Below are 26756 nucleotides of genomic sequence, written 5' to 3'. Positions count from 1 at the left end.
CCACGTCTCAGTAATTTCTCTCGTCGTATTCGAGTGCTGATTGCCGTGTTATAGTTTGTTAACGAAGCTTTCCCTCAAGTCTAAATATTTTAAGGCAGTTTTCCTAGCCTCTAAAGCCGCTCGAGTTCGCTCTTCTCCTTGAGCGGCCATTTTTCCTAGAAAGTATGCCTTCCAACTACTCTGCCCTTAAACTGGCTCTCTCAACTACTACACGCAGAGACAAAGCAACAGCGCGCGCATTAGATCCCATAGATGAGATGAATATTTACAATTAGTATTAGGGTTAAAATTATATTCGAGTGCTGATTGCCGTCCTATCGTTTGCTAACGAAGCTTTCCCTCAAGTCTAAATATTTTAAGGCAGTTTGTCGTGTGCGTATCGTGGCTACGCACGCTTATATCGCATTCCGTTTCTCTACCACGGCTGCGCTTTAAAACCACGGCGCTGCAGTTTTTGCTTTTCTTTTCTTTCTTCTTCTCCGCCCTTAAACTGGCTCTCTCAACTACTACACGCAGAGACAAAGAAACAGCGCGCGCATTAGATCCCATAGATGAGATGAATATTTACAATTAGTATTAGGGTTATAATTATATTCGAGTGCTGATTGCCGTGCTATCGTTTGCTAACGAAGCTTTCCCTCAAGTCTAAATATTTTAAGGCAGTTTGTCGTGTGCGTATCATGGCTACGCACGCTTATATCGCATTCCGTTTCTCTACCACGGGTGCGCTTTAAAACCACGGCGCTGCAGTTTTTGCTTTTCTCTTCTTTCTTCTTCTCCGCCCTTAAACTGGCTCTCTTAACTGTACTACACGCAGAGACAAAGAAACAGCGCGCGAATGCGATCCCATAGATGAGATGAATATATATATATATATATATAGAAAACTATCAGTCATAGCTCTCGTAGTATAGCCCTCTGGGCCGTTTCCTTTTTTTTTCGAAAGTAGTCCTATTAGGGTTATTATAATTACACGAAGGTACTTCGCCCTCATCAGCAGCAGTCCTTGGTATAGTTATTCTGGCGGCTAGCTTCCCACGCTATGCGTGCCGCCATCGCACCTGGTTAAGCTTTTCCTAGACGCTAGAGCTATGCGTTGTCCGCGCAACCTTGAGCGATCGGAAAGCACGTTTCCCCCTCTTGGCCGGCGGAGAAGGGATGCTTCGTTCCGGCCGCGAAGCTCTCCACATCTCTGTAAGGTGCCTTGTGGATGTCTCGCGCTGAAGATGCCCTCTCGGTGAGCGCATATTTCACCCCTCATCTTTTGAGAGGTTCAATACATACGAGCATTTGTCTAGCAAACCAGATTTTTTTTTTTTTTTTTTTTTTTTTTTTTTCAAGGGAATTTTCCACGTCTCAGTAATTTCTCTCGTCGTATTCGAGTGCTGATTGCCGTGTTATAGTTTGTTAACGAAGCTTTCCCTCAAGTCTAAATATTTTAAGGCAGTTTTCCTAGCCTCTAAAGCCGCTCGAGTTCGCTCTTCTCCTTGAGCGGCCATTTTTCCTAGAAAGTATGCCTTCCAACTACTCTGCCCTTAAACTGGCTCTCTCAACTACTACACGCAGAGACAAAGCAACAGCGCGCGCATTAGATCCCATAGATGAGATGAATATTTACAATTAGTATTAGGGTTAAAATTATATTCGAGTGCTGATTGCCGTCCTATCGTTTGCTAACGAAGCTTTCCCTCAAGTCTAAATATTTTAAGGCAGTTTGTCGTGTGCGTATCGTGGCTACGCACGCTTATATCGCATTCCGTTTCTCTACCACGGCTGCGCTTTAAAACCACGGCGCTGCAGTTTTTGCTTTTCTTTTCTTTCTTCTTCTCCGCCCTTAAACTGGCTCTCTCAACTACTACACGCAGAGACAAAGAAACAGCGCGCGCATTAGATCCCATAGATGAGATGAATATTTACAATTAGTATTAGGGTTATAATTATATTCGAGTGCTGATTGCCGTGCTATCGTTTGCTAACGAAGCTTTCCCTCAAGTCTAAATATTTTAAGGCAGTTTGTCGTGTGCGTATCATGGCTACGCACGCTTATATCGCATTCCGTTTCCCTACCACGGGTGCGCTTTAAAACCACGGCGCTGCAGTTTTTGCTTTTCTCTTCTTTCTTCTTCTCCGCCCTTAAACTGGCTCTCTTAACTGTACTACACGCAGAGACAAAGAAACAGCGCGCGAATGCGATCCCATAGATGAGATGAATATATATATATATATATATAGAAAACTATCAGTCATAGCTCTCGTAGTATAGCCCTCTGGGCCGTTTCCTTTTTTTTTCGAAAGTAGTCCTATTAGGGTTATTATAATTACACGAAGGTACTTCGCCCTCATCAGCAGCAGTCCTTGGTATAGTTATTCTGGCGGCTAGCTTCCCACGCTATGCGTGCCGCCATCGCACCTGGTTAAGCTTTTCCTAGACGCTAGAGCTATGCGTTGTCCGCGCAACCTTGAGCGATCGGAAAGCACGTTTCCCCCTCTTGGCCGGCGGAGAAGGGATGCTTCGTTCCGGCCGCGAAGCTCTCCACATCTCTGTAAGGTGCCTTGTGGATGTCTCGCGCTGAAGATGCCCTCTCGGTGAGCGCATATTTCACCCCTCATCTTTTGAGAGGTTCAATACATACGAGCATTTGTCTAGCAAACCAGATTTTTTTTTTTTTTTTTTTTTTTTTTCAAGGGAATTTTCCACGTCTCAGTAATTTCTCTCGTCGTATTCGAGTGCTGATTGCCGTGTTATAGTTTGTTAACGAAGCTTTCCCTCAAGTCTAAATATTTTAAGGCAGTTTTCCTAGCCTCTAAAGCCGCTCGAGTTCGCTCTTCTCCTTGAGCGGCCATTTTTCCTAGAAAGTATGCCTTCCAACTACTCTGCCCTTAAACTGGCTCTCTCAACTACTACACGCAGAGACAAAGCAACAGCGCGCGCATTAGATCCCATAGATGAGATGAATATTTACAATTAGTATTAGGGTTAAAATTATATTCGAGTGCTGATTGCCGTCCTATCGTTTGCTAACGAAGCTTTCCCTCAAGTCTAAATATTTTAAGGCAGTTTGTCGTGTGCGTATCGTGGCTACGCACGCTTATATCGCATTCCGTTTCTCTACCACGGCTGCGCTTTAAAACCACGGCGCTGCAGTTTTTGCTTTTCTTTTCTTTCTTCTTCTCCGCCCTTAAACTGGCTCTCTCAACTACTACACGCAGAGACAAAGAAACAGCGCGCGCATTAGATCCCATAGATGAGATGAATATTTACAATTAGTATTAGGGTTTTAATTATATTCGAGTGCTGATTGCCGTGCTATCGTTTGCTAACGAAGCTTTCCCTCAAGTCTAAATATTTTAAGGCAGTTTGTCGTGTGCGTATCATGGCTACGCACGCTTATATCGCATTCCGTTTCTCTACCACGGGTGCGCTTTAAAACCACGGCGCTGCAGTTTTTGCTTTTCTCTTCTTTCTTCTTCTCCGCCCTTAAACTGGCTCTCTTAACTGTACTACACGCAGAGACAAAGAAACAGCGCGCGAATGCGATCCCATAGATGAGATGAATATATATATATATATATATAGAAAACTATCAGTCATAGCTCTCGTAGTATAGCCCTCTGGGCCGTTTCCTTTTTTTTTTTCGAAAGTAGTCCTATTAGGGTTATTATAATTACACGAAGGTACTTCGCCCTCATCAGCAGCAGTCCTTGGTATAGTTATTCTGGCGGCTAGCTTCCCACGCTATGCGTGCCGCCATCGCACCTGGTTAAGCTTTTCCTAGACGCTAGAGCTATGCGTTGTCCGCGCAACCTTGAGCGATCGGAAAGCACGTTTCCCCCTCTTGGCCGGCGGAGAAGGGATGCTTCGTTCCGGCCGCGAAGCTCTCCACATCTCTGTAAGGTGCCTTGTGGATGTCTCGCGCTGAAGATGCCCTCTCGGTGAGCGCATATTTCACCCCTCATCTTTTGAGAGGTTCAATACATACGAGCATTTGTCTAGCAAACCAGATTTTTTTCAAGGGAATTTTCCACGTCTCAGTAATTTCTCTCGTCGTATTCGAGTGCTGATTGCCGTGTTATAGTTTGTTAACGAAGCTTTCCCTCAAGTCTAAATATTTTAAGGCAGTTTTCCTAGCCTCTAAAGCCGCTCGAGTTCGCTCTTCTCCTTGAGCGGCCATTTTTCCTAGAAAGTATGCCTTCCAACTACTCTGCCCTTAAACTGGCTCTCTCAACTACTACACGCAGAGACAAAGCAACAGCGCGCGCATTAGATCCCATAGATGAGATGAATATTTACAATTAGTATTAGGGTTAAAATTATATTCGAGTGCTGATTGCCGTCCTATCGTTTGCTAACGAAGCTTTCCCTCAAGTCTAAATATTTTAAGGCAGTTTGTCGTGTGCGTATCGTGGCTACGCACGCTTATATCGCATTCCGTTTCTCTACCACGGCTGCGCTTTAAAACCACGGCGCTGCAGTTTTTGCTTTTCTTTTCTTTCTTCTTCTCCGCCCTTAAACTGGCTCTCTCAACTACTACACGCAGAGACAAAGAAACAGCGCGCGCATTAGATCCCATAGATGAGATGAATATTTACAATTAGTATTAGGGTTATAATTATATTCGAGTGCTGATTGCCGTGCTATCGTTTGCTAACGAAGCTTTCCCTCAAGTCTAAATATTTTAAGGCAGTTTGTCGTGTGCGTATCATGGCTACGCACGCTTATATCGCATTCCGTTTCTCTACCACGGGTGCGCTTTAAAACCACGGCGCTGCAGTTTTTGCTTTTCTCTTCTTTCTTCTTCTCCGCCCTTAAACTGGCTCTCTTAACTGTACTACACGCAGAGACAAAGAAACAGCGCGCGAATGCGATCCCATAGATGAGATGAATATATATATATATATATATAGAAAACTATCAGTCATAGCTCTCGTAGTATAGCCCTCTGGGCCGTTTCCTTTTTTTTTTCGAAAGTAGTCCTATTAGGGTTATTATAATTACACCAAGGTACTTCGCCCTCATCAGCAGCAGTCCTTGGTATAGTTATTCTGGCGGCTAGCTTCCCACGCTATGCGTGCCGCCATCGCACCTGGTTAAGCTTTTCCTAGACGCTAGAGCTATGCGTTGTCCGCGCAACCTTGAGCGATCGGAAAGCACGTTTCCCCCTCTTGGCCGGCGGAGAAGGGATGCTTCGTTCCGGCCGCGAAGCTCTCCACATCTCTGTAAGGTGCCTTGTGGATGTCTCGCGCTGAAGATGCCCTCTCGGTGAGCGCATATTTCACCCCTCATCTTTTGAGAGGTTCAATACATACGAGCATTTGTCTAGCAAACCAGATTTTTTTCAAGGGAATTTTCCACGTCTCAGTAATTTCTCTCGTCGTATTCGAGTGCTGATTGCCGTGTTATAGTTTGTTAACGAAGCTTTCCCTCAAGTCTAAATATTTTAAGGCAGTTTTCCTAGCCTCTAAAGCCGCTCGAGTTCGCTCTTCTCCTTGAGCGGCCATTTTTCCTAGAAAGTATGCCTTCCAACTACTCTGCCCTTAAACTGGCTCTCTCAACTACTACACGCAGAGACAAAGCAACAGCGCGCGCATTAGATCCCATAGATGAGATGAATATTTACAATTAGTATTAGGGTTAAAATTATATTCGAGTGCTGATTGCCGTCCTATCGTTTGCTAACGAAGCTTTCCCTCAAGTCTAAATATTTTAAGGCAGTTTGTCGTGTGCGTATCGTGGCTACGCACGCTTATATCGCATTCCGTTTCTCTACCACGGCTGCGCTTTAAAACCACGGCGCTGCAGTTTTTGCTTTTCTTTTCTTTCTTCTTCTCCGCCCTTAAACTGGCTCTCTCAACTACTACACGCAGAGACAAAGAAACAGCGCGCGCATTAGATCCCATAGATGAGATGAATATTTACAATTAGTATTAGGGTTATAATTATATTCGAGTGCTGATTGCCGTGCTATCGTTTGCTAACGAAGCTTTCCCTCAAGTCTAAATATTTTAAGGCAGTTTGTCGTGTGCGTATCATGGCTACGCACGCTTATATCGCATTCCGTTTCTCTACCACGGGTGCGCTTTAAAACCACGGCGCTGCAGTTTTTGCTTTTCTCTTCTTTCTTCTTCTCCGCCCTTAAACTGGCTCTCTTAACTGTACTACACGCAGAGACAAAGAAACAGCGCGCGAATGCGATCCCATAGATGAGATGAATATATATATATATATATATATAGAAAACTATCAGTCATAGCTCTCGTAGTATAGCCCTCTGGGCCGTTTCCTTTTTTTTTTCGAAAGTAGTCCTATTAGGGTTATTATAATTACACGAAGGTACTTCGCCCTCATCAGCAGCAGTCCTTGGTATAGTTATTCTGGCGGCTAGCTTCCCACGCTATGCGTGCCGCCATCGCACCTGGTTAAGCTTTTCCTAGACGCTCGAGCTATGCGTTGTCCGCGCAACCTTGAGCGATCGGAAAGCACGTTTCCCCCTCTTGGCCGGCGGAGAAGGGATGCTTCGTTCCGGCCGCGAAGCTCTCCACATCTCTGTAAGGTGCCTTGTGGATGTCTCGCGCTGAAGATGCCCTCTCGGTGAGCGCATATTTCACCCCTCATCTTTTGAGAGGTTCAATACATACGAGCATTTGTCTAGCAAACCAGATTTTTTTCAAGGGAATTTTCCACGTCTCAGTAATTTCTCTCGTCGTATTCGAGTGCTGATTGCCGTGTTATAGTTTGTTAACGAAGCTTTCCCTCAAGTCTAAATATTTTAAGGCAGTTTTCCTAGCCTCTAAAGCCGCTCGAGTTCGCTCTTCTCCTTGAGCGGCCATTTTTCCTAGAAAGTATGCCTTCCAACTACTCTGCCCTTAAACTGGCTCTCTCAACTACTACACGCAGAGACAAAGCAACAGCGCGCGCATTAGATCCCATAGATGAGATGAATATTTACAATTAGTATTAGGGTTAAAATTATATTCGAGTGCTGATTGCCGTCCTATCGTTTGCTAACGAAGCTTTCCCTCAAGTCTAAATATTTTAAGGCAGTTTGTCGTGTGCGTATCGTGGCTACGCACGCTTATATCGCATTCCGTTTCTCTACCACGGCTGCGCTTTAAAACCACGGCGCTGCAGTTTTTGCTTTTCTTTTCTTTCTTCTTCTCCGCCCTTAAACTGGCTCTCTCAACTACTACACGCAGAGACAAAGAAACAGCGCGCGCATTAGATCCCATAGATGAGATGAATATTTACAATTAGTATTAGGGTTATAATTATATTCGAGTGCTGATTGCCGTGCTATCGTTTGCTAACGAAGCTTTCCCTCAAGTCTAAATATTTTAAGGCAGTTTGTCGTGTGCGTATCATGGCTACGCACGCTTATATCGCATTCCGTTTCTCTACCACGGGTGCGCTTTAAAACCACGGCGCTGCAGTTTTTGCTTTTCTCTTCTTTCTTCTTCTCCGCCCTTAAACTGGCTCTCTTAACTGTACTACACGCAGAGACAAAGAAACAGCGCGCGAATGCGATCCCATAGATGAGATGAATATATATATATATATATATAGAAAACTATCAGTCATAGCTCTCGTAGTATAGCCCTCTGGGCCGTTTCCTTTTTTTTTTCGAAAGTAGTCCTATTAGGGTTATTATAATTACACGAAGGTACTTCGCCCTCATCAGCAGCAGTCCTTGGTATAGTTATTCTGGCGGCTAGCTTCCCACGCTATGCGTGCCGCCATCGCACCTGGTTAAGCTTTTCCTAGACGCTAGAGCTATGCGTTGTCCGCGCAACCTTGAGCGATCGGAAAGCACGTTTCCCCCTCTTGGCCGGCGGAGAAGGGATGCTTCGTTCCGGCCGCGAAGCTCTCCACATCTCTGTAAGGTGCCTTGTGGATGTCTCGCGCTGAAGATGCCCTCTCGGTGAGCGCATATTTCACCCCTCATCTTTTGAGAGGTTCAATACATACGAGCATTTGTCTAGCAAACCAGATTTTTTTCAAGGGAATTTTCCACGTCTCAGTAATTTCTCTCGTCGTATTCGAGTGCTGATTGCCGTGTTATAGTTTGTTAACGAAGCTTTCCCTCAAGTCTAAATATTTTAAGGCAGTTTTCCTAGCCTCTAAAGCCGCTCGAGTTCGCTCTTCTCCTTGAGCGGCCATTTTTCCTAGAAAGTATGCCTTCCAACTACTCTGCCCTTAAACTGGCTCTCTCAACTACTACACGCAGAGACAAAGCAACAGCGCGCGCATTAGATCCCATAGATGAGATGAATATTTACAATTAGTATTAGGGTTAAAATTATATTCGAGTGCTGATTGCCGTCCTATCGTTTGCTAACGAAGCTTTCCCTCAAGTCTAAATATTTTAAGGCAGTTTGTCGTGTGCGTATCGTGGCTACGCACGCTTATATCGCATTCCGTTTCTCTACCACGGCTGCGCTTTAAAACCACGGCGCTGCAGTTTTTGCTTTTCTTTTCTTTCTTCTTCTCCGCCCTTAAACTGGCTCTCTCAACTACTACACGCAGAGACAAAGAAACAGCGCGCGCATTAGATCCCATAGATGAGATGAATATTTACAATTAGTATTAGGGTTATAATTATATTCGAGTGCTGATTGCCGTGCTATCGTTTGCTAACGAAGCTTTCCCTCAAGTCTAAATATTTTAAGGCAGTTTGTCGTGTGCGTATCATGGCTACGCACGCTTATATCGCATTCCGTTTCTCTACCACGGGTGCGCTTTAAAACCACGGCGCTGCAGTTTTTGCTTTTCTCTTCTTTCTTCTTCTCCGCCCTTAAACTGGCTCTCTTAACTGTACTACACGCAGAGACAAAGAAACAGCGCGCGAATGCGATCCCATAGATGAGATGAATATATATATATATATATATATAGAAAACTATCAGTCATAGCTCTCGTAGTATAGCCCTCTGGGCCGTTTCCTTTTTTTTTTCGAAAGTAGTCCTATTAGGGTTATTATAATTACACCAAGGTACTTCGCCCTCATCAGCAGCAGTCCTTGGTATAGTTATTCTGGCGGCTAGCTTCCCACGCTATGCGTGCCGCCATCGCACCTGGTTAAGCTTTTCCTAGACGCTAGAGCTATGCGTTGTCCGCGCAACCTTGAGCGATCGGAAAGCACGTTTCCCCCTCTTGGCCGGCGGAGAAGGGATGCTTCGTTCCGGCCGCGAAGCTCTCCACATCTCTGTAAGGTGCCTTGTGGATGTCTCGCGCTGAAGATGCCCTCTCGGTGAGCGCATATTTCACCCCTCATCTTTTGAGAGGTTCAATACATACGAGCATTTGTCTAGCAAACCAGATTTTTTTCAAGGGAATTTTCCACGTCTCAGTAATTTCTCTCGTCGTATTCGAGTGCTGATTGCCGTGTTATAGTTTGTTAACGAAGCTTTCCCTCAAGTCTAAATATTTTAAGGCAGTTTTCCTAGCCTCTAAAGCCGCTCGAGTTCGCTCTTCTCCTTGAGCGGCCATTTTTCCTAGAAAGTATGCCTTCCAACTACTCTGCCCTTAAACTGGCTCTCTCAACTACTACACGCAGAGACAAAGCAACAGCGCGCGCATTAGATCCCATAGATGAGATGAATATTTACAATTAGTATTAGGGTTAAAATTATATTCGAGTGCTGATTGCCGTCCTATCGTTTGCTAACGAAGCTTTCCCTCAAGTCTAAATATTTTAAGGCAGTTTGTCGTGTGCGTATCGTGGCTACGCACGCTTATATCGCATTCCGTTTCTCTACCACGGCTGCGCTTTAAAACCACGGCGCTGCAGTTTTTGCTTTTCTTTTCTTTCTTCTTCTCCGCCCTTAAACTGGCTCTCTCAACTACTACACGCAGAGACAAAGAAACAGCGCGCGCATTAGATCCCATAGATGAGATGAATATTTACAATTAGTATTAGGGTTATAATTATATTCGAGTGCTGATTGCCGTGCTATCGTTTGCTAACGAAGCTTTCCCTCAAGTCTAAATATTTTAAGGCAGTTTGTCGTGTGCGTATCATGGCTACGCACGCTTATATCGCATTCCGTTTCTCTACCACGGGTGCGCTTTAAAACCACGGCGCTGCAGTTTTTGCTTTTCTCTTCTTTCTTCTTCTCCGCCCTTAAACTGGCTCTCTTAACTGTACTACACGCAGAGACAAAGAAACAGCGCGCGAATGCGATCCCATAGATGAGATGAATATATATATATATATATATAGAAAACTATCAGTCATAGCTCTCGTAGTATAGCCCTCTGGGCCGTTTCCTTTTTTTTTTCGAAAGTAGTCCTATTAGGGTTATTATAATTACACCAAGGTACTTCGCCCTCATCAGCAGCAGTCCTTGGTATAGTTATTCTGGCGGCTAGCTTCCCACGCTATGCGTGCCGCCATCGCACCTGGTTAAGCTTTTCCTAGACGCTAGAGCTATGCGTTGTCCGCGCAACCTTGAGCGATCGGAAAGCACGTTTCCCCCTCTTGGCCGGCGGAGAAGGGATGCTTCGTTCCGGCCGCGAAGCTCTCCACATCTCTGTAAGGTGCCTTGTGGATGTCTCGCGCTGAAGATGCCCTCTCGGTGAGCGCATATTTCACCCCTCATCTTTTGAGAGGTTCAATACATACGAGCATTTGTCTAGCAAACCAGATTTTTTTCAAGGGAATTTTCCACGTCTCAGTAATTTCTCTCGTCGTATTCGAGTGCTGATTGCCGTGTTATAGTTTGTTAACGAAGCTTTCCCTCAAGTCTAAATATTTTAAGGCAGTTTTCCTAGCCTCTAAAGCCGCTCGAGTTCGCTCTTCTCCTTGAGCGGCCATTTTTCCTAGAAAGTATGCCTTCCAACTACTCTGCCCTTAAACTGGCTCTCTCAACTACTACACGCAGAGACAAAGCAACAGCGCGCGCATTAGATCCCATAGATGAGATGAATATTTACAATTAGTATTAGGGTTAAAATTATATTCGAGTGCTGATTGCCGTCCTATCGTTTGCTAACGAAGCTTTCCCTCAAGTCTAAATATTTTAAGGCAGTTTGTCGTGTGCGTATCGTGGCTACGCACGCTTATATCGCATTCCGTTTCTCTACCACGGCTGCGCTTTAAAACCACGGCGCTGCAGTTTTTGCTTTTCTTTTCTTTCTTCTTCTCCGCCCTTAAACTGGCTCTCTCAACTACTACACGCAGAGACAAAGAAACAGCGCGCGCATTAGATCCCATAGATGAGATGAATATTTACAATTAGTATTAGGGTTATAATTATATTCGAGTGCTGATTGCCGTGCTATCGTTTGCTAACGAAGCTTTCCCTCAAGTCTAAATATTTTAAGGCAGTTTGTCGTGTGCGTATCATGGCTACGCACGCTTATATCGCATTCCGTTTCTCTACCACGGGTGCGCTTTAAAACCACGGCGCTGCAGTTTTTGCTTTTCTCTTCTTTCTTCTTCTCCGCCCTTAAACTGGCTCTCTTAACTGTACTACACGCAGAGACAAAGAAACAGCGCGCGAATGCGATCCCATAGATGAGATGAATATATATATATATATATATAGAAAACTATCAGTCATAGCTCTCGTAGTATAGCCCTCTGGGCCGTTTCCTTTTTTTTTTCGAAAGTAGTCCTATTAGGGTTATTATAATTACACCAAGGTACTTCGCCCTCATCAGCAGCAGTCCTTGGTATAGTTATTCTGGCGGCTAGCTTCCCACGCTATGCGTGCCGCCATCGCACCTGGTTAAGCTTTTCCTAGACGCTAGAGCTATGCGTTGTCCGCGCAACCTTGAGCGATCGGAAAGCACGTTCCCCCCTCTTGGCCGGCGGAGAAGGGATGCTTCGTTCCGGCCGCGAAGCTCTCCACATCTCTGTAAGGTGCCTTGTGGATGTCTCGCGCTGAAGATGCCCTCTCGGTGAGCGCATATTTCACCCCTCATCTTTTGAGAGGTTCAATACATACGAGCATTTGTCTAGCAAACCAGATTTTTTTCAAGGGAATTTTCCACGTCTCAGTAATTTCTCTCGTCGTATTCGAGTGCTGATTGCCGTGTTATAGTTTGTTAACGAAGCTTTCCCTCAAGTCTAAATATTTTAAGGCAGTTTTCCTAGCCTCTAAAGCCGCTCGAGTTCGCTCTTCTCCTTGAGCGGCCATTTTTCCTAGAAAGTATGCCTTCCAACTACTCTGCCCTTAAACTGGCTCTCTCAACTACTACACGCAGAGACAAAGCAACAGCGCGCGCATTAGATCCCATAGATGAGATGAATATTTACAATTAGTATTAGGGTTAAAATTATATTCGAGTGCTGATTGCCGTCCTATCGTTTGCTAACGAAGCTTTCCCTCAAGACTATCGCGGACAACATGAGTCTCTTTCCACGTAAGTGTGAGGCTCGGAGGAGGAGCTGTGGCGCTTGAAAGTAGCCTGGGGCCTGACGAACCAACCGACTGAGCTATCTTTCCGGGCAACATCGAAGGGTCACAAGTTCAAATCACCTGTTATGTTCCGTTTTTTTTTTCTCGCCCCTTTTTCTTTCTTTTTTTCTTTCTTTTAATGTCTTTTCCTTTATTTTATCACTGTACGGGAACCCTCCTAAAAAAAAAAAAAAATAGATATATATCTTCAAATATGTAAGGCCTCACATGTGCAGGTCATAAATACGAGGTTCTCTAGCCGAGTGCCATCCATGCGGTATAACCGAGCTCAGATTGGTCCACCTTGACTGACCAAGTAGGGCACCACTGTAGGTTAAATGAGGCGTACAACTCCTGCGGGACCCGCCGTGGTTGCTCAGTGGTTATGGTGTTAGACTGCTGAGCACGAGGTCGCGGGATCGGACCCCGACCACGGCGGCCGCATTTCGATGGGGGCGAAATGCGAAAACACCCGTGTACTTAGAATTAAGTGCACGTTAAAGAACCCCAGGTGGTCGAAATTTTCGGAGTCCTCCACTACGGCGTGCATAATCAGAAAGTGGTTTTGTCACGTAAAACCCCATAAATTAATTTTTAATTTAACTCCTACGGGGACGGTAGAGTATCCGTCTCCAGTGCAAGAGGACCGTGATTCAAATCCCGGTGCCGCGCTATTCTCCACGGGAAAATACAAAAAAAAAACCCGTGTGTTGAGAAAATTGCACAAACAGGCCTGGAGTGCGGCCTGATCCCGGTGACCAGAGCCGGTAACGCACTCTCTCACCAGAGCAGGATTGGCCACCCTGGTGCAGTACCTGGCCACAACCTCCTATATGAATACAACAATCGAACCCCGGCCCTCAGTCCCCAGCAGCCGCGAAGCAACTGACCACGGCGGCGGTCAGATCTGTGACGCTGCAGAGGGTGCTAAGAATACCTGGCTCCGGACAGGCCGCCATTGGAATCTGAACCTGGCAACGTTTAACGTTAGAACGCTCTCTAGTGAGGCGAGTCTAGCAGTGTTATTGGAGGAATTAGAGGGTAGTAAATGGGATATAATAGGACTCAGTGAGGTTAGGAGGACAAAAGAAGCATATACAGTGCTAAAAAGCGGGCATGTACTGTGTTACCGGGGCTTAGCGGAGAGACGAGAACTAGGAGTCGGATTCCTGATTAATAAGGAAATAGCTGGTAACATACAGGAATTCTATAGCATTAACGAGAGGGTGGCATGTCTTGTTGTGAAACTTAATAAGAGGTGCAAAATGAAGGTTGTACAGGTCTACGCTCCTACATCTAGTCATGATGACCAGGAAGTCGAAAGCTTTTATGAAGACGTAGAATCGGCGATGGGTAAAGTCAAAACAAAATACACTATACTGATGGGCGACTTCAATGCCAGGGTAGGCAAGAAGCAGGCTGGAGACAAGTCAGTGGGGGAATATGGCATAGGCTCTAGGAATAGCAGAGGAGAATTATTAGTAGAGTTTGCAGAACAGAATAATATGCGTATAATGAATACCTTTTTCCGCAAGCGGGTTAGCCGAAAGTGGACGTGGAGGAGCCCGAATGGTGAGACTAGAAATGAAATCGACTTCATACTCTGCGCGAACCCTGGCATCATTCAAGATGTAGACGTGCTCGGCAAGGTACGCTGCAGTGACCACAGGATGGTAAGAACTCGAATTAGCCTAGACTTGAGGAGGGAACGAAAGAAACTGGTACACAAGAAGCCAATCAATGAGTTAGCGGTAAGAGGGAAACTAGAGGAATTCCGGATCAAACTACAGAACAGGTATTCGGCTTTAACTCAGGAAGAGGACCTTAGTGTTGAAGCAATGAACGACAATCTCATGGGCATCATCAAGGAGTGCGCAATAGAAGTCGGTGGTAACGCCGTTAGACAGGAAACCAGTAAGCTATCGCAGGAGACGAAAGATCTGATCAAGAAACGCCAATGTATGAAAGCCTCCAATCCTACAGCTAGAATAGAACTGGCAGAACTTTCTAAGTTAATCAACAAGCGTAAGACAGCGGACATCAGGAACTATAATATGGATAGAATTGAACAGGCTCTCAGGAAAGGAGGAAGCCTAAAAACAGTGAAGAAGAAACTAGGAATAGGCAAGAATCAGATGTGTGCGTTAAGAGACAAAGCCGGCAATATCGTTACTAATATGGACGAGATAGTTCAAGTGGCTGAGGAGTTCTATAGAGATTTATACAGTACCAGTGGCACCCACGACGATAGTGGAAGAGAGAATAGCCTAGAGGAATTCGAAATCCCACAGGTAACGCCAGAAGAAGTAAAGAAAGCCTTAGGAGCTATGCAAAGGGGGAAGGCAGCTGGGGAGGATCAGGTAACAGCAGATTTGTTGAAGGATGGTGGTCAGATTGTTCTAGAGAAACTGGCCACCCTGTATACGCAATGCCTCATAACCTCGAGCGTACCGGAATCTTGGAAGAACGCTAACATAATCCTAATCCATAAGAAAGGGGACGCCAAAGACTTGAAAAATTATAGACCGATCAGCTTACTGTCCGTTGCCTACAAAGTATTTACTAAGGTAATCGCAAATAGAATCAGGAACACCTTAGACTTCTGTCAACCAAAGGACCAGGCAGGATTCCGTAAAGGCTACTCAACAATAGACCATATTCACACTATCAATCAAGTGATAGAGAAATGTGCAGAATATAACCAACCCTTATATATAGCTTTCATTGATTACGAGAAAGCGTTCGATTCAGTCGAAACCTCAGCAGTCATGGAGGCATTACGGAATCAGGGTGTAGATGAGCCATATGTAAAAATACTGGAAGATATCTATAGCGGCTCCACAGCCACCGTAGTCCTCCACAAAGAAAGCAACAAAATCCCTATAAAGAAAGGCGTCAGACAGGGAGATACGATATCTCCAATGCTATTCACAGCATGTTTACAGGAGGTATTCAGAGGCCTGGAGTGGGAAGAATTGGGGATAAAAGTTGATGGAGAATACCTTAGCAACTTGCGATTCGCTGATGATATTGCCTTGCTTAGTAACTCAGGAGACCAATTGCAATGCATGCTCACTGACCTGGAGAGACAAAGCAGAAGGGTGGGTCTGAAAATTAATCTGCAGAAAACTAAAGTACTGTTTAACAGTCTCGGAAGAGAACAGCAGTTTACGATAGGTAGCGAAACACTGGAAGTGGTAAGGGAATACATCTACTTAGGGCAGGTAGTGACCACGGATCCGGATCATGAGACTGAAATAACCAGAAGAATAAGAATGGGTTGGGGTGCGTTTGGCAGGCATTCTCAAATCATGAACAGTAGGTTGCCACTATCCCTCAAAAGGAAAGTGTACAACAGCTGTGTGTTACCAGTACTCACATATGGGGCAGAAACCTGGAGGCTTACGAAAAGGGTTCTGCTGAAATTGAGAACGACGCAACGAGCTATGGAAAGAAGAATGATGGGTGTAACGTTAAGGGATAAGAAAAGAGCAGATTGGGTGAGGCAACAAACGCGGGTAAACGACATCTTAGTTGAAATCAAGAAAAAGAAATGGGCATGGGCCGGACATGTAATGAGGAGGGAAGATAACCGATGGTCACTAAGAGCTACGGACTGGATTCCAAGAGAAGGGAAGCGTAGCAGGGGGCGGCAGAAAGTTAGGTGGGCAGATGACATTAAGACGTTTGCAGGGACAACATGGCCACAATTAGTACATGACCGGGGCAGTTGGAGAAGTATGGGAGAGGCCTTTGCCCTGCAGTGGGCGTAACTAGGCTGATGATGATGATGATGATGGGCTGTCTCCTTAGCAATTATTACGAGACGTTACCGCTTTTGGGAAATTCGACCTCGAAATCTGCTGAAACAAAATTCATTGGCCTTCCCCATGCGAGCGTTCCGAACATACAAAGAGGCGCTTTTGGGAAAACGCTAACTGGGACTCTGTCTTGTAAAACAGCGCTGATTCTTTAACTGTTTCGTAGCACATTTTAAGGAAGCTTTTAAACATGTATATCTCGAAAGTGGTGCTACTGTTAAAAAATCCGCTAACAACATTATTTTACTGGTGCTCGACTACAGTATTAGATGTTAAGATGTGTCCCAAGAAGAATAATTAGGAAATTTATTAGTCCACTATTGTTTGTGATTACTTCTCTTCCGTTGTCAATTTTTTTCCTTTTTAGGAAGTGTAGAACTCGTGTATGTGTTTTAGGCATAAATTATTTTTTCTTGCTCTCGCATTTCATATCCTGTAGACGTTTCGTGTTCTAAATTAATTCCTAAGTTTTCCTCTATTATCTCTTACCAGTCGTGTGTTCTCGATAACGTTTTCATTATTTTATTGTAAATAACTCATAGCCAGCCTCTGAGTAATTGACAGTGAAATAATGAAAATTCGCAGTTTTCAAACTTTATATCCTCTTGCTTTGCTATTACTAAACAAAATAAATAAAATAGTGAAATATTTCAATTTTTTTGCAATCCAGATGCCTCTTGAAAAATGGATGCCGACTTTAACAGCCAAGCCAAATTTCCACAATCAAGCCACTCTTGTATGCACACATGCACAACTTGCAACGGGGAAAGAATGCATGAAATAATAGCAACAGATGAGTTTCAATATACATGTCACATTCAGAAAATAAAAGTGTGATGCACCGAAGGAATAAAAAAAAGCAAGGCATTTGGGGATGACTGATTAGCTAACTTGACGTTCAGATTTCTCATTGAAGTAAGTTTGGCTTCTTTCACAAATTTACCTGAAAATACAGAAAACAGCTATCTGCTCCAAGATACATTATTAAAAAAATCTCTCCGACAAAAGAAAAACAAAACACTCTGAGAACTAAAAAAAACGTAACTGTGTGCGAAACCTTTTGATTACGGTGACCTCGACGACTGTTGTTTGCTTCAGAGAAACCACCTATTCCACAATGTCGCACCGCTTCTATTTTTCCTTTTATTTTCCTCAGCGGATAAAGATACAATCAGGTCATGCAATAGCGAAGTAGACATCGATAGCTTCCCACACTGAAGATAGATTCAGTTAGGTTAGCCTTTTGTTGCATGTATAAGAAACCGGAATTTCGCTCCAGAAGCTAACTCTTTGGTTATTTGTTGGAATGATTGGTACCACGAGACAGCGAAAGTAACAAGCTATTGCTATCTTTCCCTTTCACATGAACATAAGAACTTCGTCGCAACAGAATGTGCAATGAACAGAAGACACTAATGTGCTGACGACAACGATAAGAAGGAACACGATTGATCCTACCTTTTGAAATAACCTTAGATTACATGGTCGTAGCAGCAGCAACAACAACAACAACAACGACGACGACGACGACAATAACAACCAAAATGAGGACTCAAATGATTCCTGACTACTTCATTTGATAAAAGGAAAGTTTTTCAGGAATAATTCTGGTAGGGCTGAAAAAAAAAAAAGAAGTCAAGCACGCTAAGAAATTGGAATGACAAGCCTATGAAATAAGAGTCGGGGAGCACACAGGCCTTCAAAGTGCGGCTCGAAATCGACAGATTTTCGAAGTGCTCGTACAACTTCTAAGGCCGGCTCCCGGCAGCCGACTCGCTTGCACGGATGTAGACGGCGTTATCTCGTTTTCGGACAAGTTTGGCCGTCAGAGACTGTGGCAGAGCCGTCTCTGTCAATTTTTTTTGTTGTTGCTCTTCAGCGCCTCTTGCTTAAAGCGTGTGGGAGTTCTGCGAATGTATGTTGACAGACCGTGCAGTCGACAACACCTGAGCCGTGTGAACTGTCGCTTCCTGCCTACACCGTCTGTATACGCGTAGAGCTTACATGTACACATACAATCGAGCTGACAGTTGGACGAGCATCCAGCATTTTTCTCACTGCTGGCAAGGTTTACTTGCATTTGGGCAGGACAGATTCGCCTCACTGGATTTCCGTTGTCACGTTGTCGTGTGAATCATTTTTACTTTTAAAGCGCGCCCTTCCACGCCTATACTAGTCCGGCTTTCGCCTGCTCCCGTGCTGTCTCGACGAGTAGGACGCTGCAAAGCGGCTTTACCTATAGAACGGTATCTTGACTGACGAAGCAAGGCCGATGAGCGCACTTCTATCCCACATATTAAAAAAATCTATATAGGCATATCCAACGCACACGTTGTAAGCTATCTTATTTTCTTTCTTTATTTATTTTTCATAAAGTGCCCAAGAACAGCTTTATGCCTTAATATTGGTGCACTTGTGTTTCATAAGGAACATAAAACCGAAAAACAAAACAGAATATCTTAAACAACAGTGGTACAAAGTGCAACTGGGCAACCCGAGGCGCTTTGCGAATACACGCACAGTGCCTCGAGCCGCCACTGACGCAGCAATTTTGCGTGCATTTGCGGGGTTCTGTAGCACTCTGAAAAACGTGCTTAGGTAGCACGTATTGAGCAACAGAAAGCTGTGTCGGGAGCTCTTCATGTTGCTCTGCAATTTTCTCTTTGACACATTTCATCTAAATATAATATTCGAGAATTTGAATAAATAATTAGGAATAATTATCAAATTAGGTGGAATGAAAAAAGTAATAATTCGAATATATCAAAGCGACGCAAACCAACGTTACACTGGTTCCGTCCACCTACGTGGCAGTAGCATATTTTTAATCTCTGGCCAACGTTACCTGGGACACCCTGTATGACGATAGTAGCCGTGCAGCCGTTAGACAAGTTAAACGCCGCAGCTGATAAAATTTCTCGCCTTCAAACACGTTCGCTTAGCGGCGGCTATTGAAAAACTACCCTAGGTGTTATTGTTAACAAAAGAAAACTGCTTTAAAACTAACCCCATTCGCAAATAATAACGCCGGGCAATTTGAATCAATAAACGGCCCGGACTGCAATCGATACCGATTGGCTGCTGTTTTTCGCACGCCAGCGAGGTCTCAATATTTTTATTGAACTAATAAAACACACAAGTTATTAACAAAAGCACAATAAACACAATGGCCTAATTATTTTGCATAGCAGGACATGTTATCTATGTTTGTCAGTTATTGCAGGTACGTTTATAGATTAAATATTTAGCCGCGTTGAGCGCTCCCTAGCACAAAACACAGGAATCAAAGTGAATCACAGTAATCCCACTTACGCGCTTCTTGCTGGGACGCACCTCGGTTGATTTTTTCGCATTCAGTGGCGAGCGCTGGAACTTCATAGTGTTCGGGGCCTGGCTGTGGGAGCAGTGCGTTTATGACACTCGGAAACTCCCTGTCATGCAGTGGTTGACAGTCAAGTTAGCCAAGCAAAAAGAAGTATTTTGTGCCACGGTATCTATTGATAGTTTTCATATGACGTCACAGACCCAGCTTTTCACCGTACTGGTGCAGCAGCATGGCGGCTACGATGACATCAGTGCAAGCCACGGAGGAAGAAAACTAAGGAGGGGTCCTGACGTCACTCTTTGTGAAGCTAAAGTGAAGCCGGAAGTTCGCGTTGCTCATGGCATTGCTCCGCCTATCGGGCCAGCTCTTCTCTCTTGTTTACATTTCTCGCGAAACCACGCCGCGCTGAGCGCAACCATGCTGCTCGGACGCGCGCGTTCTGCAGCAATACTCGTTAGCACGTTAGCATGATTCCGCGAAAGAGGGCAAAATTTCCCGCGGATATTCCTTCGTGCGTAGCCATTGCCGTGGCGCGGTACATTGCGTACAGCGTTGCATGCGCGTTCGTTTCACGAACTTTAGTTCCTCCTGTCCCACCTGGCCATAGCAACATCCGGGAGAGCACGGTCCAGATAACGCCGCGCAACAAAACATGGAGACCAACGCAAACCTGCCCGCAAGGCGCCTTTGCCGCGGTACGAAACCTACGGAGCAACACGTGTGAGCGCACAGAACCAAAACAAAGCCGCCATTGTGGCCCGAAAGGCGTGGCCGCTACGGCAAAGAAATAAAAAATCAGCAAAAAAGAGGAGAACGTACTACGTCACTTCCTCCGCACTTTTCTCCTAGCGCGCGGAGGGGGTAGGGCCTCTCCTCAGTTTCCTTCCTCCGTGGTGCAAGCCATCGCATTCACGTTTTTCACATGCCGTCACAGACCCAGCTTCTCATTCATCCGCTGCACCAGCATAGCAGCTACGATGACGTCATTGCAAGCCATCTTAGCGCTTGATCGTGACGTGTTCAGATAAAACGAACGCGTCCCGCGCGTCGTGCTCTTGCGTGCAGTTTTCTCTTTATAATTATGGGTAGCAATTTACATTTCAAACATTACAACCTCTACTGCAGAGCTTGTGCTAACTGGCGAGTTATATATATTCATAGGCTATTGCAACTTCCGTTTCAGAGAGCCCACTAAAATGTTGACTATCAGTAGTATAGCTACCGACCCTTACTCCCTCTCTTTCATTCTTGAGAACTCTGCTTGCTAACGTAAAAAAGGAACCGGCGATTCAAGGTTGATCCGCAGCCTTTCACTACGACGGCACTAATCATGGTATTGTTCGGGACGTTAAACCCCACAAATGAATTGAACCGCACGTTTGGTGAGAATATGAATAATGACTTGTTGATTTCAATATCAGAATTCTAGAGATAGGAGTTAAAAGGCGTACGCCCTCACGGCACTGTCACGAATTGTTGACCTCCACTAGGTTATTGCCACATACGTCACGGCCGCGCGCTCGTCTTCTTTTGCAGAGCCGGCAGAACTTGCTAATCGTACTTGAAACGGTTGCTACAGATAGAAAGGATTGTGTAGCAAGCTGAAATTTCGCATATATATAGTGCACACTGCTGACTGAATGTAGGTGCTTCTATAAATTAGCTGAGGTCTTCACGACCATACTCAGTGGCAACCTAAGAATCACAAACAAGTTTCACCCACAGAAAGTCAGTGTACCTGCCCTTCATTATAACAGAGTCATCTGGAGTCGGCGCGGAGCTGAATGACTTTCTCAGCTAATGTAAACGCTATACTAATTAGAAAATAAAACCTAGTTTAAGTTAAAACGTTAGTTTCAGTTAAACGTTAAAACCAACATCACCTATAAAGTTTGCCCTAGACGTTCAGGTTCTATTCTTAAACCAGCGCCAGATAGACAGATCCTGTAGGAAGAAAAGAGACCTAAAAATGGCTTTGAACTCGCGAGAAAGCTTGACGTTACGCAGATAAGTGAAAATATTTAGCTGGCGCATCTATGCAAATTCAGCATTAGTTGGACAGCGTAATATAACCTTGTAATTTTTAGGTTGTAGGAATCTTAAGACGAACAGCTTTTTTTGGTCATTCCACCCTTATTTCGTGGCAGTCGGTATTGGCAACGAGCCAATAAACTATCGTATGGTACCCGTACGCTTCAAAGTGACGAAAATATAGTTTACTTTTCATGTTGTAATCATCCTGTCTTCACAGTTGCACCTAAAAAAAACTTGAACATGAAGGTCAATTCTTTTTCAGGCAGATTGGAAGTGATCTCATATTTCCCACGTGTAATGCTGGCATACGTGTGTACGTTACCGTGCGGTATCTGATGGTATTGATGGACATTCAGCAACGACATTTGCTATGGTTCCAACGTGCAGTGTGCTATGATCATTATTGACTCAACATAAGTTCACTGGGGGGAGTGGTTATAGATTGACTAAAATACTCCCGTTACTAGCGCGCATGAAAAACCACAGAGGCACATGTTACTGAGCATTGCACCACTTAGATATGCAGTAATAAAATCGAGTGATCGAAAAAGGATGCAGTTGTGTGTACGTAGCTAAATCAGTTTGCAGTAAAGTTTATAAGATGCTTCCTGAGCTGTTTCCCAACACAAGTAAAATTAGGCAGGATGCACCGAAGAATAAAACACTTTTATAGTTGCATGCATTTAGCGTTAACTCACTTCACTTTAGGAGTTCATCAAAAGTGCATATTTGCCCAGACTTCAATATGGACATGCTTGAACAATGCTTGAGATAATCATAACAATGATTGATTCTAACAGTGAGGTGCAACCTACATACGAGTAAGGCTGGATACATCGGGACAAAATTCAATATACGTTGCGTAGCATTGTGGGATCTGTTGGTTGTAAATTATAAGAACCATGTGGCGCTGCCTTTCTGACAACTTTTTTTTGTCTGGTGTACGAGCCAAGGGACGCATCTACAAAGCTATTTCCTTCGCAAATGCTGTTTGCCATTGGATCGCCACATACGCTGATTAGATGGTCCCACATCGAGATTAGTTGGAAAATTTGTTTACGAACAAATTCTGCGTAAGAACCTATCGTGAATACGGGCCAAAGTCTTTTTATCGTTGCGATAGCAATTATACTGTCGCTCAAGGCCTATTCGCGCTGACGCTATTGGGGCCGTCATGCTGTCCTCAAAAGACGCGGGGTGCTTGTGACTGCAAAAGCAACATGGCAGAGTGGATACACCATCGCGCTCTCTTGAATCCTCTTTGCTGAAACCAGGGCAGCGCTCTGGCTTCCACCGATGGCACGCAGGATAGCTTTCCCGCAGAGCAGCCGTGTGCGCATCCTGGTCTAAGCCGATCTTACAGTAACAGTCGAGGTCAATCTATGTACACTCTTTTATTTGGGCGTTACGAACGCCGCCGTCTTTCCGCAGCCCTGATCCCGTGGAACATCTTGGTGCGACGCTTAGAACGACGCTACCAGCGTTCGTCATCATGCCATGCCGTCCCGATACGATTTCAAATCTTCGCCTTCGGGTAAAACTGGTTATTCTCTGCCCTACTTTTCTTGTTTTCTTTTTTTTCCCCGAGCCTAGAGATTAATAATAATACATACAGTAGACACGAACTCGCCATACACAAATGACGAGCACGCACGGCTACAGACAGCCTAATGGTATCTTCGACTGGTCGCCTCCATCCACCGAAGCAGAGTAAGGCAGATCCGGCGTTCCCCGGCCTCAGAGGTAGAGGACAAGCGCGCAAGCCGTACGTGTGGCTTGCTCTCGGTGGAGGAAATGGAAGATGCCAAACCACGTGACTACTGCCAACGTCCGATGATTCGCCTGTCCAAAGCTCCCGGCGCTGCCGGGAAAACCGCTGGATGCGTTGTGGGACGAGCGTTTGTCTATAGACCAGAACACGGTAGTCTCGAACCGGATGGGCTGGGAGCATACTCCGGAACCCAGCGACCGGCCGCCATCTTCCCTGAGCTGCCAAGACGCGTTCTTGTGCATGTAGCGAGTGTGTGTTACGGGGTGTTCAGTGTGTAAATATGTCTGTGCCCGCAAAATCCAAGTACAGAACATCATCGGGGCATCACTGCGTCATATATGGATGCGAAAATAACAAGCGAAAACGAAGCAGATTGCACAGCACCGCTTGCGACGAACACGAGGTACGTCGAGAGCTGTGCCGCTGTGGCATATTCAGCCGTGCATGTCCTTTGGTCTCTGTATGTGTGTATCTGTGCGTGTCTCTCTTTGTGTATATGTCTGTCTACGGGCATCGATTACACAAAGGCCTGAGGTGGGCTTCGTACAACGGCTCCCGCCATAGAACTTCGCACCTGATTCACAAGTAAATGCCGCGAAAGTGTTCGCACCGCTACAAAGTTCTGACGCTCATGACAAACTCATGCATAACACAATGAATTCCGTGCACTGGCGTTAGTGGCGAGGAAATTTCGCAATACCTTTCAGCAACTATTCGGAGCCTTTACGTCTGCAAGCTTGTTTGTGTTGCTTATCGTAACTGCTGGCCAGATGACAAGAGCGGCGATGTTTGTTAAACAGTATGCATACGTTGCACAGTAGATTCGACACGGTTGAACTAATGTTAATTCATTCTTCCGCCGTCCTGAAACAAAAAAAAATGGACACATCTGGGCATCCGCGCACATCCGCGACGCTTACTCGAACCTACAGCGTTTCGCGTGTTTTCAAGGTGCGGGCCGCGAGATATTTCGAGGCACTACAACTCAGAGGTAAAGTATATCGCGTACTGCAAGGCTTTTACTATAGTTCATGACGTATTGTCAGACGTGCAAATGAAAGTGGAATAGCCACTGAACCAATGTTTCCGCATGCAAAGGCAACGCGGCCTTATCCGAACGATCCGCTGCGTCTACGGACGTTGCGCTTGCCACCGCCCTTCCGATCTGCAGCACAATCTTGCCGAGACGCTGAAGGTCACTAACTAAATTCGTTGCCTAAAATTCCCCATCCCGTCCTTCGTGCTAACTTCAAAGAAATGGCAAAGCACAAGCAGCGCAAGCACTGCGTCTACCTGCGGTCGCCTCGCTTGGCAGCTCGGGGCCGTTGGAGCAACAGGTGGCGCCACCGCGCTTTGAAAATGGCGCCACTCAATTTTTTACTGTGTTCTGAAAGCCACCTAGCGGACGCTTCCAACAGTACACGCGGGAGCACTAGCAGACGACAACCCTTTGCAGCAAGGATGGCTGAAGTTCGCAGCTGCGATTTCTCCTTTGTTCGGGAGCCAGGCTGCTTCTTCTACGGTGACAGCTGTAAGGAAGATGCTGACCTCTGTGCGAGCGGGTATGAACAGGATGTTACCGATGTTTGGGACAACATGGTCCACATACGTGCAAGGTGTGTCCCGCAGACAAACGCCATGAACCCCATTTACATACGTGGAGTTCATGTTCACTAGCCGATAAATTTTGTTGAGTGATGCGATCTCTCGATGTTTTTTTTTTTTTAATTCTACCCTTGCCGCAATGCTGCTTCTGTACCTGAATAATAAGCACCCGTTGTTAGTGCAGACTTATATCAAACAAATCCACACGGGGCAATCTCTGCATATGCCGTTGTGATTTTTCTGCCGATGAATACATGTGATATCGCCGACTAAGTGCATTCGAAGTTGCCTCAAGAAGAGTAATTGCCAATTTATTGATTGAGACGCGTACACTAGCCAACGAAGTCACCAAACAAACGGGTTAATAAAAGCGCGTGTTAGTGCTGTACCACCGATGCAATTCTGGTGCATACGCCGATGATTTACACGCGAACAAGCGACGCTTTTATACCGAATCAGGACCGACACCGCGTACACCCCAGCTTCGTTATTCAAGACTGGGCTTCGCGCTTCCCCACTCTGTGTTTTCTGTGGTGACATTGGCGACATCGAACATTTCATTTGGCTATGCCCGCAGTTTGACACAGAAAGAAAAGCGATGGTCGACAACCTACAAAAAAGCGGTCTCACGCACAGGACCTTTGAAGACGTTGTTTTCCCCGGAGGGCCCGCGGCATTCAGGAAGAGAGTGCAACGACTGCTGATAGCCTTCCTGCGAGACACAGGGCTCATTTACACCTGGTGACACACCCCTGATCTCAACTCGAAGGAGCATCAGGCGGAACAATTGCCGGCTATGTATGCCAGGCTAACCCCACCTGCTTCAACATCACCACCACCACCACCACCACCACCTACGCCGATGAACTACCGTTCCCGCTGCAGTTTGTGCAATTTTAAATTCCCCAAGGAAGCTGCTTGGAAACGTACAAAGCTAAAGACTGATTAACTTTTCAGTACTTCTTTATATTACTAGAGAGAGGTGCCACATGATATATTTAAAGGCAGAGGAGCGCCAGTCAAAGTAGATGAGCGCTGGCGGCAAAGCCCGGTTTAGGCGTCTGCAGCGTAAGTATAAGAGAAGTGGTTCTTGTGGGGAAGGAGAAAAGGCTAGCGCTATTTTCTGCAACCCATGCGGGAGCACGGCTCAGCGCCAGCAGGGTGGCGGGGATGGGGTTAAAAGAGAGAGAGCGTAGGAGGGAGAAAGAAAGAATTCAGTTGAGTACAAAACTCACATGCAAGAAGGGACTACGTTGTGAAACAAACAAATCACTCGGCGTGTTAAGTTTGTTCAGGCAGCATCGAGGTGTGATGACTTCCCAAACGAGAAGCTAACTTTTCAGCGAGAAATTGAACAAAAATACCATATGCAGCAGCTATTACCAGTTCTTGCCCTAAACTACCTATTTTCTAAACACATTTCCAAAAACGCTAACTATATCTAAGATGCCCTCGGGCGAAAAGAATAAAACTGTTAAAGAAGCACTTCCTTGGTATCGTTCCGATAAGACACAGCGTAATTTATACCCTTTACAAACAAGGCAGGGTGAAAACTTCGCAGCTCGAAAGAACCGACAAGAGTTATGCATGGAGCAACTAGCAACAGTTAAACATGTGCAAAGCCACGCATAAGATAGATGTAAAAACAAGAAGTGCGCGACAGCTGGTGCGAGGATTTACCGCGCCACATGAAACCAACAATTTCAGTTCTTGCAAACTTCAATAGCTTTAACATACAACGCAATGCGCTCGTGCAGTCGTGCTTTCTAGCTAGCGCAACGCGGTAAAGAAGCGGAAAACA

This window comes from Dermacentor andersoni, chromosome 9, assembly GCF_023375885.2.
Source record: "Dermacentor andersoni chromosome 9, qqDerAnde1_hic_scaffold, whole genome shotgun sequence".
Taxonomy (NCBI): domain Eukaryota; kingdom Metazoa; phylum Arthropoda; class Arachnida; order Ixodida; family Ixodidae; genus Dermacentor; species Dermacentor andersoni.
The sequence above is the reverse complement of the archived record's forward strand: the minus strand, read 5'-3'. Positions refer to the sequence as shown.